The 19,756-nt window shown below is 55.6% G+C and overlaps 1 protein-coding gene across 6 annotated transcripts in view; it reads right to left on the reverse strand.

Annotated features, from left to right (window-relative positions):
* LINGO1 (leucine rich repeat and Ig domain containing 1) overlaps positions 1 to 19,756 on the reverse strand; it is a 202,715-nt gene that overhangs the window by 84,877 nt on the left and 98,082 nt on the right. Inside the window, exon 1 of one of the 6 annotated variants that reach the window (XM_060293975.1) lies at positions 3,808 to 3,982. The exons of the other annotated variants lie outside the window; for them this stretch is intronic. The gene's annotated coding sequence lies outside the window, so the exon portion shown is untranslated. Of the gene's footprint in view, positions 1 to 3,807; positions 3,983 to 19,756 lie in introns of those variants that run through there. 6 annotated transcript variants of the gene reach the window in all.

The raw sequence follows: 19,756 nt of genomic DNA on the forward strand, positions 1-19,756 counted from the left end.
GCTGGGAAGGAGCCTGGTGTTTTTGAGGAGCAACAGCACGCGGAATGAGATGGGCAGAGGTAGGGGCAACAGCAGGAAAGGAGGCCACAGAGGGAGGGTGGACCCTGAAGGCCAAGGTAAAGTTTCGGACTTCATCCCTAGTGCAAGGAAGAGTCACCTGGGAAGTGCTGGGATGTTTTATTCATTGTGAAAAGTTCCTTTGGGCTGCTGAGTGGAGCCCGGATTGAAGGGGAACAGGCACAGGAGCAGGGGACCAGTGGGCTGACTGTCGCAGTCACCCAAGACAGGAAGATGAGGCTCGGGCTAGGGTGAGGGAGGGACCAGACAGATGCAGGATATATGTTATAGCAAAAAACAACTCATCGGCAGTTAGTGGATGAGTTGGATGTGAGGAGGTGAGGGTAAGAAAAAGGAATCAAGTATGACTGCTAGATCTTCTACCACAGACACGTACTATTTTTACTACCAGACCCCCCCACAAAAAAATTTAAATAACTATTAAAAAATAACAGCAGATGAGCCACCAGGAATACTGCCACCCCACACACACGCTGAGTCTCACACACACCCCGGGGAGCATCCTTCTTCCCAAGCCCCTGCTCTGTTCTCTGGTCCTATGCGTGGCACACAGGGAGGGACAGAGATTGGGGCTCACCCTCAGGCTGACAGGAGACAAGATTGTCCAAAAAGACAGGACAGGGCGGGACGAGGGAGGGTGCAGAGGGGCTGGCCCAGAGCAGGCCCCCAGCACATGCTTGTAAAGAACATTCTGGTTGAACCTGAAAAGTTATACCAAGGGGTGTGGGGACTGGGGAGGTAGGGCCCAGAATCTGGGAACAGCAGGAGTTTGAAGCTAAGACAATTCTGGGTCTGAGTCCTAGCTCCACCTCTTGCTCTCCGTGGGACCCTGGGTAAAAGCTACTTCACTTCCCAAGGCTCAGATCCCTCATCTTCCAAGTGGTAACCACAATCCTCCCACAGAGAGCTGTGATGAAGACTTGCTGAAATGATACACGTCAAGAACTGGCATTTATAAATATTAGCATCTCTCCCCTTTTTAATAAAAAGGGGGCTTAAAAAGCCAATCTAAGCTTAGACTGCGAAGCTTACATCTATTCCAATAGAGAGTCTAGAAGTGCTGCCCAGACGCCAGGAAAGACAATAGTAAGTTTGAGAAGTTCACTACCAAAGAGTCCTGCGGGACAACTGCATGTCCTCTCTTGGCTGCTCAAAATGATGACATGCGCTCCAACCAGCCACGAGCGAGGCCCCCGTGACATCCCTGATGGATGAGACAGAAAAATATGGGCTGGGCTCCTCAGTGGTTAGCTACATAACCATGTCCAAGAATGCGGGATAGCGGGTCAGACTGGTCCCTGGGGTGGAATCTCACTGGCATCAGCAGAGCTGGTCCTTGGCCCTGCCTGGAACGACCTCTTTTGGCAGACACTAGGATGGAGCTTCGAAAGTAGGTCCAACCTTGGAGGGGTCAATTAGGGAGGCAGGATCCCCTGTTCGAAGCCCTCCACTTGCCCTAGGAAAGGGCCAAAGTGGACAAGAGAGAGTTACTAGGCTCTGGCTGAGTTCTGTGAGTAGCTCCGTGAGTGGCCAGGGAGTCGTGGCCTCTGTGGAGCCTGGTGGCCAGGAGACGTGGGGGCTGGGTGAGCCAGTCACTCCAGCTCTGGAGACGGTGTAGCCACCTCCAGATAGCCATGTCAGTCGTCAAGGTAACTGTCTAGAAGATTTTTGATACAGTGGGGTCTGTTCACAGGGGCTTGACAGGAGGAGGTGGGCCTGGAACCCGTGTTCCCTGGGAAAGCCTCGGGGGGCCTGGTCAGGACTTCAGGTTCCTGATAAAGACACTTGGCATTTATGGGCCCAGAGAGCAGAGCTAGGCCCAGTGAGAGAAGATTCCAGGAAGAGAGATCTCTCTTCAGCATGAGGAGTAGTGAGCTCCCTGTCCCTGGGGGCATGCAAGCAGAGTTCTAGAGAACATATATTTTGGGTAGGGATTTGCACTAAATGGGAGGTTGCCTTCAGCCATGAGGTTCTTTAATTCTATTCACACATGAATCAGGGCTAGATTGTGTGGATCAAAAAGGGTTTTACAGAGAGTGAAACGAAGGCAAGATAATGGCCACAATAATAGTTGTTATTATTATTACTACATTATAGATCACCACACATTCCCATCTATTCTCTAACTGGATCTTCTGCCCACCCCATGAGGAACATAGGGCAGGATGATTAACCCCATTTAGCAAGTGTGGAAATTGAGGCCCAGAGAGGGAATGGGACCAGCTCGAGGTCCGACCAGCACGTCAGCCCCAGACCTAGGGGCCTTCCCCTCCTGCACTCCAGTGGTCATCCTGCCACCCCTGCCTCAGAAGGAGGGAACAGGAATCTCCCCTCCACCCTGGGCTCCTGTCCAGCTGCCACAACTCCCCATCCCTGAAGGTTAGAGGCTCTCTTTGCACACCACCCCACTGAAACCTGGGAGGGGAGTCCCAGCCCAGAAGCCTTCTCCTCCCAGGTTACAGAGGCCCTGCTCTCCCACCCTTTTGTCTCATTCCCCTGGTAGTACTGCCACAGTCCCTTAGGTTGGATCCTTCAAACCAGACCCAGGACCAGACACTAGGCTTTGCCCAGGAAATGAACTCGAGGAGAAGGGTCCCTCCCACTCAGCCTTATTCTTTGTCTCACCCCTATACAGGCAGCTTGTATCCAGGGGGAACCAGAGCCCACCTGCCAGGTATCCCTCCTGAACACCTTCCCTTTTCCTAGCCAGAGGGTCAGAGAGAGGGCATCTGGGCAGGAGAGGTGGGAGCGTCAGGAGGTAGGGAGACTGGGACCACCGAGGCAGGAAAGCTGCCACCCCTTAGCACCACTCCATGTCACATCACACACTGAACCCCAGGATATTCCTGTGAGCCAAGTATCAGCATCTCACTTTACAGATGATGGAATGAAGGCTCAGAGAGATTAAGAACTTGCCCAAACTCAAAATATTAAACCGAACAGAAACAGCCTGTAAGTTCTAGAGCCAGGATTTGAACCCAGGACTGGCTGATTCGAAATACCCTGTGCTTTCCATGCTCCCTGCTGCCTCCACAGAAGTGCAAGGAAGCTCAAATAGGCAGCCTGGTGAGCAGATGAAAGAGGGACAGGGGCGGCAGAGAGAGGAAGACAGAAGGCAAGACAAAGACAAGACAGAGAGCAGCAGGGACAGACGAATTGACAAGTGGACCCTGCAGGGGCCAGGAGGCAATTGCAGAAACCACTGTCTTGATCAATGAAAGGCCCTCCAGTGCCACCTCTGCAGCCATCTGCTCCTCCAGTTTAGCTACTAGTCTCCCCTAGGTCCTTCCCAGGATGCCCAGGTCCAAGGAGCAGAAGAAACCTGCCCTAGCAGCCCCCAGTCAGCGAGGGTGTCAGGTCAGATCCCTGGGCCAGGGAGGCGGGCAGAGAAAGTAGGGGGCCAGTTTTATCCCTGGGCAAGGCCATCTGCCGGGCCTCTGTCTGCCCAGGCCAGGCTGGAGGGTCCAGCTGCCCAGACCGCCCACCAGGTACAGCATACCCGCTGGCCCCACGTGGCTGTGGGAGTGTTCCGGGCTCGCCAGGGGTTCCCGTGCCCCACTGGCAGCTGAGCGCAATTGGCCTGTCCCCAGAGCATGCAGGGTTTAAGCAACAGCCTCTCAACTGAATATTTAAGAAGAAAAATACCTTTGTTTTTTTAAGAAAGAGAGAAAGGGAGAGAGGAGGAAGCCAGCAAAGGAGGGGGAGGGAAGGAGGGTGGGAGAAACCTACCCCATCACCGCAGTCAAGGTCACAGGCATCCTTGTGGGGCAGGCGCAGGCAAGGAGCCTTTAATCTGGGAGTTCAGGCTGAGGAAACTAAATGCTTGAAGCCGGAGTGCATTACTGCCCTGAATGATCTGTCGGCTTCTATTAGGCTAAATATCTCTGTATCATGGGGAATTATCCTCTGAAAAGGCAAACTGCCGGCCTCTCCAGAAAGGGGGCACGGTGGGAACCTCTCATCATGAGGGCTCTTCCACGGGGGTGGGGGGAGGGAAGAACAGGACCAACTAGGAAAGCCACCCCCCCATCCCACACCCCCTCCCCGGAAAGTCACAGTCACCAGCTGTGTGATGCTTGCGGCAGGTGCCAGCATCCCGCCCCCTCCTCCCCAGACTCTCCCTCCACTAAGGAGTCTGAAAAGATGCTAGACGTGGAGTCGAGGCCTGACAATGCCTCAGTGATAGCGGGTGACCCTGGGTGAGCTCCTGCCCCCTTTGAACCTCTGTGCCCCTGCCTGTTAGATGGAGCTGATGATACGAACCCGAAGGCTGTGCGGTGGGGGTGGGAAGCTGGCACAGAGCCAGCACAAAGTGGGCACCCAGGACAATTTTGCTCACGCTGTTCTGCCCACGGGTGAAACCCTCCTCTTCATCCCCTCCTCCTCGTCCTCACTGGCCCCCATAGGCACCACCACCTCTGCCAGGAAACCCTCCCTGACCGCCCCCCCACCCCGGGTATCTCCTACAGCCAGAATCCCAGCTTCTGGGTTCTGCCATTCTCCGGTGGTGGTTTACATGTGGGCCCTTCAACCTTAGGGATGAAGCATTTCCTCCTTCCCATCCTCCCCAAGCCCTCTCACACGCAGGACTGGCACTCAGGACTGCCCAGATTTGCAGGCTAGTAGGCGAGGGCTGGAGGAAACCAAGATCAGGCATGGACTGGGTCCACTGAAGGGCATCACTCACGGTAACACATTCAGCACCAGGGAAGCCGGGCCCGGAAGCCAGAAATTCCAGGCCATGAGTCTGCAAGAGCAGGGTGGCAGGCAGACCACCTGCAGGCTGGCCAGGGCACAAGGCAGGGCTGGGGCCAGGTTAGAGGAGCGTAGAGCTGGGACTCAGTGCTGGGTTCCTGGCACAGTACTGAGGCGCTGGAGGTGCTCAGGCCAGTAAGGGTCTCAGGGGTCAAGAGGAGCAGGGCTGACCAGTGTGGGGAGAGGCAAAGGTCAAATGGCTCTAGCTGGGTGGGGAGCAGGAACGCCCGCTGAGTATCATGGCTGCTCGTGTCCAAACAACACTGTCCGACTCTGCAAAGCCCTTTTAAATCCATCAGTTACTTTGATCTGCCCAGCCCTCAGGGATTAGTTACTTAGTTCATTAATTCAACAAGAACTTCTCGAGTGCCTACTCTGTTCCAGGCATTGTTCTGGCTCACTCAACAGAGGGGAAACTGAGTCCCACAAGTGCTGCCCAGGAAGTTCCATGGCCACATGGGGTGGGCAGAAGTCCAGGGCTGCTGTCTGTCTCCATTAGTGACAGGTGCTATAGGGCTTCTGCTACAGCCCAAGGGTCTGCAGGAGTGATCGGGAATGACCACGGGCTGGGGGATCCAGGTAACCCTCCAGAGCTGGGGAACGAGCAGGGGCGCGAGCCAGACGGGAGCTGTGGAAAGGGGAAACCTGATGGGGGTGAGGGGGGGGATCACGGTGGGGGCAGGGAGGAGCCTCAGCTTGCAGTGAAAACTCCTCTTCCTCTAAGGCAGGGGTGGGAAGCCAGAGAGAAAGTGTGAGGGGACGGAGGCAAGTTCACGATGGAGTTCTCCTCCGTGGGCAAGAGGCTGGAAAGGGCGCAAGAGGCACAGGTGAGGAATGACAAGGTCAACAGCCCCACCTAAGGAGACGAAGGGGCACACAGGCAGGGCCAGAGGGTGAGAGGGGTCAGAGTGGGCACATCAGGAGGACCCAGAGCTGGGCTGAGCCCCCTAAGATGTCTGAGCTAGGGGAAGGGCAGAAGGCAGGGAACCCCAGCAGGGAGAAGCAGGCCCATGACTGCCCTAGCAGGTGCCCCATACAGTAACCTCAGGCTGCCCTGTGCTCCTGGGGCACTAAGAACCTCCTCAGAGTGTGGGCTCCCGAGGGCCCAGCCACAGCCCAGAGCAGCCCAAGTGCCTCCAGACTCTCCCTGCCGCTGATGGGAGCCACCTGGGTCAGCTCAGGGGCAGCTCTTCCCTTTTGGTTCCTCAAGGCCAGCCCGTCACACGGAGCATTCGCCAGCAGCCTCCTCACTCCCCTGGGCCCTACTCTCCTCATCAGTAAACTGAGACAGACCCCATCTCTCAGTGGCCTGGTCAGGAAAGCACTGCCCCATGCCCGGATGCACACACAGTAGGTGCCCGTGGATGACTGCCCCCTTCCCGTCCCTTGTGGTGGAGTCTCCTCTAGTCCTCACAGCATTCCCAGTGTCTCACACACACTTTTGCTCAATTCACTCTTACTGGACTGAGTTCAACTGCCAACCGGCTAGTAGAAATGTAGGGAGGTGAGAATTCTGCCCACTGGACCCAGTGGGGAAGGGGCTGAGAGGAAGGAGGACATCACAGAGGGACACGGCAGATGCCCCCAGGGAGCAGACATGAGGATGAAGCAGAGGCCCAGGTTGCTGGGGCAGCAGAGGCCCTGCTCTCAGCACACGTATTAGCACTCCTTAATCATTTAGCAGGCCGGCAGGGGAGCCCGAGGAGGGGAGTGAGGGCTGGGGAATGGGGTTCACTCGAGTGGAGGGTCCCTGGGCAGATGGGCCTCCTGGGCCCAGGCCTCCTCATAGCACCCATAGCCTTGTGAGCTGCTCCTCCAACTCACCCCGCCCACCTCAGAACCTACCCCACTGTGTGTCGGGCCCTAGCCAACCAAGAACATTGGAGAGAAACAAACAAGGCAGGAGGAAGGAAGAGCCACTTCTGGGAGAAGGGGCACAATCTGGAAGGCTTTACAGAGGTGGTGGCTTTTCAACTACTCTGGGCCTCACCTTGCTTTTCTGTGAAATGGGACTGCTATACTACTAAGTACTAATACTACTACTACTAATAACAATAATAATAATGATAGCTTAAGAATTTGGAGCGCCTACCCTGTGCTAGGCTTTGTGTGAGCACTTTGTGCCCAGAGAGACTGAGGTGGAGCTGAGGGCAAGCCCGCCCCTCTCCTAGACTCTTTTTGGCTGGACCAGCTGGTGGAGGGTTGACTGAGGTCTGAGCCTCGGGCCAGCTGCAGGCACGGCGGTAGGTGAGGTGGGTGTCACCAGTGGCCAAGGTCTACGGGTTGCCCCATGTTTTCAGCATAACTCCAAGTGACCACTCCTGAGCCTGGGTGAGTGGGGTGGGGGTAGGGGTTGGGGGAGGGAACCTTCCAGAGTCAGGTCAGAGGTAGCAAGGTCAGAGGTTACACAGTGGCTATGGTGGCAGCTCAGTCTGGCCATCCCAGTGTTTAAGACGCTGGTGCTGAGTATGGCCTATACCTGCAGCTCCCCCCGCCTGTCTCCCACAGGACCCACCTCACCCACATGCCAGGTTTCAGGAGATCTCGGGCTCTAAGGAGGCACGGTGGTGAAACTGCACAACAATGTCAGGCAGTAGTTGTTATTATTCCCACTTGATGTGGAAACAGGTTCCGGGGGATTATATTATACTTGCCCAAGGTCACAGATGGGAATGGCCAGGCTGGTACTCACACCTAGGACTGTTTCTAATGAACAAGGAGATGCCAACGGCTGAACAGGCTCATGGGGCTGAAGTTGGAGGGTATCTCAAGCATAATCAGTAGGCCTGAGAGAGGTCTTTGGGGGTGAAGTCTTCCTGGCTCCCCTCCCAGTGGCTTCAAGTTGTCCCACGCCCAGGACTCAGGGGGTCAGGCAGTTTGAGAAGATGAGGAGGTAAGAGGCAGGGGAGGGCGAGGGATCTCTCTCCTGCGGCTTCCAGCAGCCCTCTGCCTCATTCCACCCCTGCTCAAAGCATTCGTCTCCCTGGTGAGATGGGGCACCCTGGAGGCCTGATGTTGCCAACAGGGCTTGAGAAGCACCTTCGTATGAGGTCAGGGCGGGTAAGGGTGTGGTTAAAGAGAGATGAAATTCAACCCAGAGCTAGGATAAGGGGGCTGAGGCTAGGTGGGCGGTGGGGAGGCGGTCAGGAAGGCCCAAGAGAACAGGTGTCCATTGCCTGGACTCCCACTATTTGAGTCCCCAGAGGTATCTAGTTTCCATAAGCTTTGAGCCAGGGAGAGGCACCATCTAAGAATACTGGCAGTGGGAGGTAGGGCCCTGAGGTTCTGGTCCTCCTCTACTTACACGCTGTGTTTCTTGGCACAAGTATCTTCCCCACTCTGGTCCCCAGTTGCCCCATCTGCAACACGAGGTGTCCAGGCCTAAAGGCTGGGGGACACGGAAGGGGAGTGGAGACGCCCCAGACAGGCCACCACTCTCAATGCCTGTATCAACTGTATGCAGGCTGCGTGCTCAGCACGATCCTCTGTGACCTTCCTTTATCCTCTCAACAAGGCTGTGACGTAGGTTCCGGTACTCCAGTTGTCTAGGTGAGCAAACTGAGGCTCAGACATGAGAAAGGACACTCCAAGGCTCCAGGAAGACAGGGGGAGCTGAGGAAAAGTCCCGTGAGTGCTGTTTTGTTCAGCACCCTGGACAGCTGCCTTCCTGACCACCACCTGGTCACCTCCACCACACACACACCCTTAGCTATGCCTGCTTTTCCCAATTCCCTCTTCCTATACAAACTTCACCCACCTTCCCCTAACTGCTCTAGCTGCACTGATCTCTCCCGGGCTCCTGGCATGGCTAGCATCTGTGCTCACAGCACTGAGACCTAGCTCAGTAGCTCTTGCTCCCTTTTATGTCTCTGACTTACATCTCATTCTCTCAGCAGCTCCTTGAGGGCAGGGAACCATCTTCCTCTCTATGCCCCAGCCTGGGCACACAGAGAGGACGCCACTGGCGTTAGATCAGATGTGGGTGAGAATTGGCTGGAAAGCTCTAGGCCCATCACTTCACTTCATTCACTGAGTTTCAGATTCCCCAGCTGGGAAATGAGCTGATCCTATCCACCTCACAAGCCTGCTGGGGTTTACACAACAGAGTGCAGATAAGCCATGCCAGGGGCTGCTGCCTCCCATGTCAGTGTGGCTGCCTGCTGACCCCACTTCAGTACCCTCCCGGGACCTCGTTCAAATTCTGGACCGCTTCTCCCCATGAAATATTCTAAATGACTCACAAATGGGCAGATTCTTATCGCTGAGAAATGTCTGAGGCTAGTAGAGGAGTCAGGAAAGCCCAAGAGAATAGCTGGTACAGTGCTCGGAGTCCCACTATTACAACTGACTCCTTTGTGGGCTCATGAGTGTTCAGTTTCCACAATCGTCTTGAGCTTGAAGGAGGGAACACCTAGGAATACTGATGGTGGAGGTAGGGTGCTGGGGTTCTGGTCCCTCTTCTCTACTAACATACTGTTTCTTAGTACAAGTGTCTTCTCTTCTCTGGCCTGCAACATGAGCTGTCCAGGCCTACAGGAGGTGGAGTGGCCCTCTTTGCACCACTTCCTAGAAGCAGAGGAGGAAAATGCCTGTAGGGGTGATGTCAGAGGTGCTGGGAAGGACCCTCTAAAGCTCTCCAATCCAGATGCCCAAAGGCCTCCACTGGGATTGCCATGCTCCTTTGTCCTCTAATAGGGCAAAGCCAAACCCCTGGTCCTTATGGGACCCAGCAGACTTACTTACTGCATCTCCTAGTCCATCCTCAGGCCCAACTGACTTACCCAGGGAACTTCAGCCTGAGGAAGACTGAACTTACACCCCCAATCTAGATGGAAAAGGGAATAAGATTCTATGGGGGGACCTGGGCAGGAAGAGCTCTGCTGAAAACCCCTCTCTGCCCCAGGGAGGGATGCTGAGGGAAAGGGGAAAAGGGACAGAGAGTTTTATCCTGGCTCCATCACTCAACTAGCTGGCTGACCTCAGGAAGTTGCTTTTCTTCTTTGAGTTCTAGTTTCCTAATCTATAAAATGGGGGAAATAATCACACTATACAGTGTCCAGTAGTGGCAAGTTCTGGAGGAACTGTAGACATTATGACCAGATTCCTGGCCAGGGCTTTGGTTCTTTCATATCAAGCCCCAGAGTGGGTGACATCAGCCTTGGGCACGTAAATAACAGGGCCCGTGGGGGAGATGAGTGCTGAGAGCTCAGAGGAAGTGTGGATGAGGTGGGTACCAAACCTGCTCCAGCAGGGTTCTACCTAGAGAACCAGTCTGAGCCCTGACCCTGGACACACACCGGGTCCCAACCCTGGTCACACTGAGCCTTGAACCAGTCACCAGCCACTGCAGCCAGTCCCCACCAGAGACCAATGTCATAGTCAGCCCTAAGGAGGGCTGTCGGGCTCCCATCTTCTTGTAGAAAAACTGCTGAGTAATCTTCCATCAAAGAACTGGCTCATCCCTGGTGGGGAGGAGGCGGAAGCCTGTGGGCTCAGTGTGTGCTCCCGGCCTTTTGCCCCTCTGTTCACACCCTCCCCACACCTTTCCCCTATGCCACTGGCTTTTGTCTGAAGATGCCCCCCCACACACACACCCCAGCCCTGCTTCCATCATCCTGGCCATGTTTTCCAGGCCCCCTGACGAGTTTTGTCCCCTGATCACAGCCCCACGACCCAAGCTCTTGGTATGTTTTGCCACTCTGACCTCAGAAGGTGGAGATCCTGGGATGCCTGAGGGAAAGGGCCCCCGGCCTCACCCACTCACTGGGCTCACTATCCAGGTGGGGACACTAAGGTCACTGGGGGTAAACGGCAGCCTCAGGACTCCCATCCTGGTTCTGCACTTTTTTTTTCCCCGCCCTCCGGCTGCCAAATGGCTTCCCTTCTCTCAGTGCCCCACCCAGCCAACAGAGGAGGGGCCCCTGCAGATGGGAGTCAGGCAAACCCCAAGCATCCAGGAAGGTAGCAGGAAGTGGCAGAGCCTCAGGGAACCACCCTGTGCTGGGCTCCTCTGTCCTCGGAAAGCCCCAACTCCTGGCTAATTTTGGACATCTCAGGCTGAACAACTGAAGAGATTTTCCAGATCCTCCCTGGCGTTATGGGGCCACGGGGATGAGCTGCCCCCTCCCTTCCCAGGGCAGCTGAGGCCTCCCGGCCAACAGCACTACAGTGTGATACTAGGGGGAGAGTGTGCCTCTGAATCCAGACAGGGCCCTGGGTGAGGACCAAGGTGGCGGCACAGGGAGATGACCTGCCCACCCAGGCCTGAAGTCCCACCACTGGTGACTCATCCTTTTGGGTAAAGCACTGCCCTCCTCAAACACAAGACTAGGCAAGGGTGGGGAGTCACCCCTAGAGGTGATGGCTCTCAGTACTACCAGCTGTGAGCTTCAGATTCCCACATAAGCTGTGGGATTATGGGAATGATAATATGTCAGTCACCTGACTGTTACCACTAATATCCTGACATCCTTGCCATGTCCCCCAGGATGTCCCACAAACCCCTCACCCCCCATCTTCCTCCAAGCCTGCTCCTCCTCCTATGCTCCTGCCTCTGTGAATGTCTCCACCGTCAACCCAGCAGCGCAGGCCAGAAACGTGGGAGCCCTTGTAACGCCTCGTGACTCCTCTCGCACTCCCTCCCCCATCCCACCCAGCACAGTCCTAAAAGTGTCTCCAGTCCAAACGCGTCTCTGCACCTCCGTCCAGGCCAAGCCTACCACTGCCTGCTGGAACGCCACCCTTTGTCCTTATGCCTCTCCACTCTGTTTCTCACATGGCCGCCAGGGCAGTATTAGTGAACCCTAAATTAGATTAGGTTCCCTTCCCTCCTTAAAACCCTCCGGCAACTTCCTCCCTCTCTTAGAGCAAAACCCACCCACCCTCCTCACCATGGTCCACAGACTCTGCCTGACCCACCCCCACCGGCTTTGTTCCCCTCACCCCACAAGCTTCCTTCCAGCTCCTCAAAACACCAAGGTTCCCCCAGGCATGGAATGCTCTTCCCCACTCCTTGCACACAGCTCCCGCCCCCTCATCCATCTGATTATGGGATGAGACACCTCCTAAGGAAGCCCTCCCAGACTGCCCCGTCTCAGCGGGCCTGGAGCCTTCCCCACCTCCGCATTCTCTATTATTCCCTTGTACCACTTGTCACAGTTTGCAATTATACATCTATTTGTTTGTTTACTTGTTTATTGTCTGTCCCCATCCCCACCCTAACAAAAGCTGTGAGCTTCACAAGGGAAGGGGCCAGAGCTGCCTTGTTCAGCCCTGGATCCCCCGTGCCTCGACATTGTAGAGGCTCAGTAAACAGGAATGCCCCCTGAGGTTCATCACCCAGGAGCCGATCAGAGAGTCCACTGGCTTCCACAGCCAGTTCCAAAAGCCATATCTGGAGTCTCAGAGGAGGCCTTGGCAAGCACAGACACCCAGAAAGGTACGATGCTGCCTCCCTGGCTGGTGCCCACAGCCTCTGCTGTGCCAAGGTACCATGCAGATCCCCTGTAGGGGGCAGTGCAGCGAGGGACGGAGCAGGGCAGGACCTCAGCAGCTGCTGAGACCGTGCCAGGGGCTGGCTCACAGCAAACCATCTCAGCGGGAGGCAGGCAGTGGGCAGGCATGTGGGGAGGGATAAGATGTGCCCACACGTCCTGATGCTCCAGAAAGGAGAGCGAGACAGAGAGAGAAAGACAAAAAAAATCCAAGCTCGCCCCTCTGATTGTTACTTCTCAGCACTGGGCTCTGGTAAGCCCCTGAGCCTGGCCCTACCCACAGCAGCCTCGGCCCGTCAGCCCTTTGTGGCTGACCCCTGCTGCACCCAGGCTCAGGGTTGTGGAGGCGGGGGCGGGGAGGGGAGTGGCCGGCTATGACTGGGTCTCACACACGGGGTTCCTGGAACTCAAATCATGGAATTGAACTGCTAGAGGTGCTGGCAGGGCAGGGAACCAAACAGCATCTGTCCCCTGGCATCTGGGGTCCAGGCATCTCCCAAGCTGACCCCTTCAACATCCTCCCACACTGATCTTCCTCAAAATTCAGATTCCCGTTTTCCTGCCAGCAGACCATGGACGTCCAGTCACACCTTTGCATCTTCCTCTGCCTGGAAAGCCCTTCCTCCTCTCTCTATCCAGATTTCGTCCTGATCAAGTCCCACTTCTTGCAGGAAGCATTCTTGGACTCCCCAGCCCCAGGGAGCTCCCAGGGAGCAGTACTCTGTTCCCATCATTGTTTCTGCAGGTGGAGGTCAGCACACCTGGGAGACGGGATGGAGACCTGGTGAGTATAGTTGGAGTGCTGGCAGCAAACCAAGGCCATGTATGTGGTGAGCGTCCAGCACCTCCTGCTCCTTTGCTAGTCGTGCTCTTCTGAAAGAGGGTGGAGGTTGGGGGGAGACACCCTCCACCCTCAGATGAGCCTCAGTCTTAGAGCCAGGCGGGATCCCTGCCCCTAAGATTCGCTGGCCTGATGAACGAAATCTAGCCACAAGGGCCAACCCTCCTATTATCCAATCATTGAGCAAATCTGCACCAGGCACCTGGCGCTGCTTGGGCACTAGGGGTACCAGAGTGAATAAGCCCGGCACGGTTCCCTGCTTGACTACTGGGAGAGAGGACCGCACAGATAACATTCCTTCAAGCTTGCCTGCTCAGGGCCCCCCAGGTCTGGGCGGTGCACAGGTGAGGGGAGGGAAAGCTTTGTGGTGGCTGTCCAGGGTGCTGAGAGGGCTCACAGTAGGGCCACCTAGACCAGACTGGGAGGGCTCAGGGATCCTGGAGACAGATGTCCTGGAGGAAGCATGTCTGTGCTGAGATGCAGAGTGGGACAGAGGCTACGGGAGAGGTGTGGTGGCAGGGAGGGTCTCGGGCACCTGGCACTAAACCCCAGGAGCCCTGTCCTCCCACTCAGGGGCCTCCTCACCCAGACTCCACCCCCAGCTGCTGACCACCTGGCCTGTGGGGGGAGGGAACTTGGTGTCTCCTCATAGCTGTCCTAACACTGATACAGCAGCCCCCCTCCCGAGAGAGCCACTTTGCCAGGCTCCACGGACGTCACTGACATTTCCACATGCCGCCATCTCCTGGCTGTGGCCCATCTAACTAGTCAGTGGGGGCTAAGGCAGTCCCTGGAGCCTATCACAAAGCCGAGAATTGAAAAGTTCAGGATGGCCAGAAGGCTCCATGGGGGGGGTGGGTATCTCCAGTGAGGGGCACCCTGATGCCCTCTCTTCCCTCCCACTGCAACTCCCCCAATATGCTGGTGACCTCAGGGGAGGGTGAGGCTTAAGGAGTGGCCCGGGCTGTGCCCACAGCTCTGGCCTGGGCACGACTAGGAGGGGAACCAAGAAAAGGGAAGTAATCATCCCTGCAACCAGCCCCAAACACACACACACACACCCCTGGGCTGGGGAGGGTGGACAGTGTATGAGGGAGGAGAGCCACACCCACCCAGGGCCACTGAGGGATGCTGGGGAGCCATTCCTCAAGTCACCAGAGGGGCCACTCGGTCCAGCATTAAGCAGAGAGGAGAGGGAAAGAAGCCCCCACGGCCAGTCTCTTCTGGGAAAGGAAGCAGTGTGGACTCACTTCCCACTACGCGCCAACACCAGGTGTTCCACGTGGGCAGCCATAGCCCACCTCACTACACCCTTGAAGCAGAAACGATCCTGACCATTCTGCAGGTGAGGAAGTTCACCTCAGAAATATCACATGACTTGCCCACGGTCACACAGCCAGCAAGAGAGGGGCTTAAAATCAGGTCAGCACTGGGGCAGCAAGGGGTTTTAGCCAGACACGAAAGAAATCCTCCGAAAGGTTGGAAAAAACTTGATGATTCCAGGAAGGCTGGAGTCCCTTCTCAGAAGGCTGCTGGGGAAGACTGGGTAAGAGGCTGAGGGCAGGGACTGGACCTATTGACCCCCAGGGTCCCGCCCCACCGTGATTTTCTTTGACAACTGGGCAAGCCGCACATACCTCCTGGAGGGTGGGCTCGGGAAGAGCTAGGCAGCCCCTGAAAATGGCTGGGGGAGGCTCTGACCATCGGAGCATAGGCCCCCATCCAAGGCCGCCACCCCCAGCCCTGGCCACTCTGCAGCTCTGCTCTCTCTATGGGAGGCTCTGACCTCCTGAGGCCACCAACAGTGACAAGGGTGCCCAGATCCCAGAAGAAAAGGAACTGGAGAGGATTAAATGGGGGAGAGGAGGAGCTCAACCCTAGTGGCCAAACCAGCAAGTGGTAAACCCTCTGGAGGTTTGGACAGCGCTGGGCACCAGCTCATCCAGAACCTCCTTCTTGTGCAAGATAATTACAGTTCTTCCTGTGTAATGAGATGGTTTTTAAAGGCCATTCAAAAGAAATTTCCTATAATGAGGTGAAGGGGTTTAAAGTATTATACATCAAGGCAGCTGGTAATTGGTGGGACCTGGGCTGAGTCCTGGAGTGGAGTGATGGGAGTTCCATGTCTAAAGGCAAGAAGATGAAGAACCTAGGGGCAGGACAGGAATAAAGATGCAGTCACAGAGAATGGTCTTGAGGACACGGGGAGGGGGAAGGGTAAGCTGTGACAAAGCGAGAGAGTGGCATGGACATAGATGCACTACCAAACGTAAAATAGATAGCTAGTGGGAAGCAGCCGCATAGCACAGGGAGATCAGCTCGCTGCTCTGTGACCACCTAGAGGGGTGGGATAGGGAGGGTGGGAGGGAGACGCAAGAGGGAGGGGATATGGGGATATATGTATACGTATAGCTGATTCACTTTGTTATAAAGCAGAAACTAACCCACAGTTGTAAAGCAATTATACTGCAATAAAAATGTTAAAAAATTAAATAAATGAAGGCGAGAAGAGCAGGAGGAGGGATGCCAGAACCTGGCAGGTAAGACGGACACTCTGCCAGAAATGTTCCTGCAACAGCAAAAGGTGTCCCGGAAGAGCAGACAAGGGCATGGGAGGCTGATAGAGCTGGGGCTGGGCAGGGGATAATTTCTGGGGGTGGGGTCATAGGGGTGGCGTCAGGAGAAGGAAAATAAATGTACTGGTTGAATTGTGTCCCCAAAATTCATGTCCACCTGGAACCTCAGAATGTGACTTTATTTGGAAACAGGGTAATTAGCAATTGCAGACATAGTTAAGATGAGGTCATACTGGATTAGGGTGAGTTCTGATCCAGTGACTGGTGTCTTTATAAGAAGAGGGAAATTTGGACATAGACACACAAACATGAAAGAATGCCCCGTGAAGAGGGAGGTAGAGATTGGAATGATGAATCTACAAGCCAAGCAATGCCAAACCACCACCAAAAGCTGGGAGAGGCAAGAAACGTGCATCCCTAGAACCTTCAGAGAGAGCATAGCCCTGCCAACACCTTGATTTCAGACTTCTAGCCTCTAGAACTGAGAAGATAAGTTTCTGTCGTTTTAAACTACTAGGTGTGTGGTAATTTGTTACGGCAGCCCTAGGCAATTAATACAATGACCATTCTAACAACTGCACCTATCCAGCAATTAAAAAGGCAGCCTCGGGCTTCCCTGGTGGCGCAGTGGCTGAGAGTCCACCTGCCGATGCGGGGGGCGCGGGTTCGTACCCCGGTCCGGGAGGATCCCACGTGCCACGGAGCGGCTGGGCCCGTGAGCCATGGCTGCTGAGCCTGTGTGTCCGGAGCCTGTGCTCCGTGACGGGAGAGGCCACAGCAGTGAGAGGCCCACAAACCGTAAAAAAAAAAAAAAAAAAAAAAAAGGCAGCCTGAAAAGTGGTGAGCACCTCACCTCTGGAGGTGTGCAAGCAAATCTGGGAGTGTCCCCATTCCTCCCGACCCCGTACTCTGAACAGATGCCAGGGCAGGTTCACACTTAGTCCCCCATCTGACCTTACTGTATGCAGTCCAGAGAACTGGATAGGAAAGAGTTATCATTCCCATCCCACAGATTTGGAAACTGAGGCCCAGAGAAGGCAAATAACCTGTTCAAGAGCACAAGGTAGCCAGTCAGTGCCGACCACAGGCCTGAAATCCTGGAATCCTGAATGCCAGTCCTGGCCTTTTTCAGGTTCATGACCCTGAGTCTTCCTTCTGTGCCTCCCCTGTCTCTAGACTCAACTGTAGTTCAACACCCTGAAAGGCAGAGAAAGATCCACCGTCTCCCTGAACCCAGATGTTCCAGACTGAAAGTGACGTCACTGCTGAAAGCCTTGCCCAACTCTAAACGGAAACTTCTCAGCAGCACTGTTGGCCGTTGCATCCTGGTGCCATCACTAGCCTCTCACACAGCATTCAGCTAAGAGAGGGAGGTGCCGAGACCCTCACTGAGCACCCACTCTGTCAGTGCAAAGCCCTTGGCACAGGGGGTGGGGCTGAAAACCAGGGAAGGCAGGTTACTGAATCTCCTTGGGGACCCAGAGTCCATGCAGATGAGACCACCCAGCAAGACCCCATAGACCAAGTGTGACCTCTGGCTGGACGTCCTAGGTCCTCTTCTGGGGCCTCCGGAGGAGGAGCTGGACCTGGAAGTTGAAGGATGGGAGGCGACAGTATGGCCTTCTCCAGCTCCTTCCAGGCCCTGAGCCCCGGTGGACTGCACCGCACCCCAACCTGCATCTGGCACGTGGCTCCGTCTACCCCAGGAGGAGCAGCGTGGAGGCCCCCAGCTCTGGCACCAAACGGAGCATGAGCGCAGCCAAGCTCACCAGCCAGGGCAGCCAGCTCTTAATGCTGGTTAGCTGGCACCGCAGAGCAGAGCCGAGGGCCGGGAGGAGTGGGCTTTGAAGTCACCTGGTGTGAACTGTCCTGCGGGAACAATGGGCCACCAGCCGGTGGAGAGTCTCGGCTCTTTCTAATTAGGTGCCTCTTTGAACACGGAGGCATCAGATTAATGAGGTTTACAGAGCTCAGTTTCATGGCGTGGCCGGCTGCCTCTGTTCTCTGATCGCAGTTTGATGCCAAAACCTTGTTCTCTAAATCAGAGTTTCTCCCGAAACTCTGCTTTCTGACGTGCCTTGGGTTTCTGCTGGGTGTCTAAAAGCCTTCACCTCCATCCCATCACTCCCAGTGCCAGCATTTGTTTCGCTGAAGAAGACTTCACAGGGCTGTGACACCTCACACAGCCCGCCTGGGAGAGGCAAGGGGCGGCTGGGGTAGCCCCATTTTGCAGAGCTTGCTGGCCCAGTGCACCCCGGGGCCAAGAGCCCCCCTTCAGCCTGCAGGCCCCTCCGCTTCAGCTCTTGGCGGCTTCAGGCGTGCTGGGCCATAGAGAATCCACTGGCCAATCTCCCACTGTTGGCATCTGTTCACAAGCCTTAGGGACAACTGGTTCACCAGTCTTGGAGAAGATTGAGACATCGCAGGAGACAGCCTGCAAGGCCTCGCCCTCCCACCTCTTCTGCTCTAGCGGAAGCCTCCTCCCCTCCCCCGCTCTGGGCCTTTGCTAGTACAGCTCCCCTCTCCTTACCCCCACCCCCAAATGCCCCTCTCTCTAAACTCACACGACCCTTCAAAACCCAGCTACACCCTTGCTCCTCCTTCGCCACCACAGTCACCAGACTTCTTTCGCCCTCCGAGATCTCCCAGCCCCATATCCCTGTCACCTTGAGCAACTGTTCCTTGCCTTGTATTCCATTGTTTAATGCTACTACCTTGACTCATTATTTTGTCCTGTCTCCCCTGTGAGACTGTGGCACAGGGACAGGAACAGTGTCTGTGTCAACTCTGTGTCCCCCACAGTAAAGACTGGCTGATAATAAAGGTTCTACCCGCCCTTGGCACTCTGGGATACATAGAGAGGAAAGATACCATCCTGCCCTCAGCTTCCCCATCTGCCAAATGGGAACGAGACCCTCATCCTGCTTGCTTCCTGGGGCTGCTGGAGCGTCCAGGATGACCCTGACAGAAGCATGTGTTTGGGGGAAGTGGGGCAGTGCAGTGGGTGGGGTACCCCTGGAGCAGGGCGGTGGGCTCTGGCAGGGAAGCTGGGAACCACTGGGGCTTGGACAAGTCAATGCCTCTCTCTGAGCCTCAGTTTCCCTGTATGTAAATAGGGTTGGCTCCAGGACTCACAGAACGTGTGCATTAACTCACTCAATCCTCGTGCCCACCTCTGGAGTAGACACTGTTACTAGCTCCATTTCACAAATGAAGAAAGGCCCAGAAAGGTTTAGAAAACAGCTTATAGGTGGCTGGAAGCAGGACTCAAACCCAGCAATATGCTAGCTCCTGTATCTACCTTCTTCACCACTCCACTGACTTTCAAGTGGGCCCTGGCTAAGCTTCCACAGAGCCTATCATTTAAGAAGCTTGTTTAACCTCTCTGGGCCTCTATTTTCCCATCTGAGGGGTGGGTGCACAGTGACACTCTGTAGATGGTTTCTGCTAGGCCAGGCAAGGCTGGCGTGCTCCCTGCTCCTCTGAGTCCCTTCCAGACCTCAGCTCCAAACCTCTCCCGCCTAGAATTTTCCTGCCCTTTGGATGCCTACCCCATCGGGCTGTGCCTCGCCCATCTCTTCCTTCCAACTTCCTGGCCACCCTTTCTCACCCACCGAAGGCTCCCATCTCCCTCCGAGTCTCAGCGCTTGTCATCCTCTTGGGGACTTCACCACGCTAGGGAAGACCAACTCTGGGGCTCTCCGTTCCCTCACCTCCTGCCTCCAGTGACTTTTGGCTTCCATGCCCTCCAGCTTCCATCCCAGGCTGTAGCCTGGCCCTTGTCTCCACCACAGCTTCTGACCAAGCCTCCCAGCCCAGCCCACCTGTGCCTCTGCTTGGCTCTCTGCCACCACTGAGACCTTCACACCTCCCTCTCTCCCTCACTGCTCTTCCATCCTCAGACTCTTTGCCTAGCTTGGGTTCCACGGTCCATCAGTATAATAAATCCTTCAAGCACATTGCCCCCCTCTCTCCCTTGGCCACACTTTCATGAAACCCATGTCTGGAGGAAC

This window comes from Globicephala melas, chromosome 2, assembly GCF_963455315.2.
Source record: "Globicephala melas chromosome 2, mGloMel1.2, whole genome shotgun sequence".
In the NCBI taxonomy this organism is placed as follows: domain Eukaryota; kingdom Metazoa; phylum Chordata; class Mammalia; order Artiodactyla; family Delphinidae; genus Globicephala; species Globicephala melas.